Consider the following 856-nt stretch of genomic DNA (forward strand, 5'->3'; position numbering starts at 1 on the left):
ATATGTTGTAGCCTCTGTCTAGGTGCACAATTTGAGCATTTTTCCAAAGACATATGAGATCTCCAGACAGAGATCTTAATTTTATAAGTTTTTATACATTTTCTATTCAAATAATTATAGAAAATTGTATGTGGCTTATAAAATTCTACAACAATTCATGTAAGTTCCTTATAGCGAGAGTAGTCTTAGAAAATAATTCCATAATTTTTTAAAATTAAAACATCACTGTTTTGAGCAAACTTGAATTTACTTAAAACATTTAATTTGGAATACATAGAGATCAAAATCACTTGACTTTTGTTCTCCACTATGGCTCATGAGTCAAAGAATTCACCATATAAATTTCAAGTCATTTGCTGATCATTTAATATTTTTAACTGATTTTTAAATGTGCCCATCAAATTTGAAACTTAAATGATTTTTTAAAAATCAAAATATAACTCCAAAAATTATCAAACTTAGTTTTTTTAGTTCTTTGATATCAGGGGGATTTAATAAAAATAAAAATATATTTAAAATAAAAACTTTATCTTTATGTTATTTTTAATTAATTTTAATAATTTTTAATAATTAAAAAATAATAAAACAAATCATAAAATATTAAACTCGTGGAAATGTTCCAAATTATTTCCTAAACACTTAGGAATCATTGGAATATTTTTTTCAAGGTCTAAAAATAAAGATATCTACTTTTAAACCTTAAAATGATTTTTAAGGCTTAAAAATAGAATTTTCATCAAAATAATTCTAAAAAATCAAATAAAAATCAGAAAAATCCAAAATAAATTTTTCTGAGTTCTCTGACTTTGCTAACCTCAGAGAGATTTTCCAAAAATATAAAACATATTTTTCAACA

The sequence above is a fragment of the Phalaenopsis equestris genome, unplaced genomic scaffold, assembly GCF_001263595.1.
Source record: "Phalaenopsis equestris unplaced genomic scaffold, ASM126359v1 Scaffold000807, whole genome shotgun sequence".
Taxonomy (NCBI): Eukaryota; Viridiplantae; Streptophyta; class Magnoliopsida; order Asparagales; family Orchidaceae; genus Phalaenopsis; species Phalaenopsis equestris.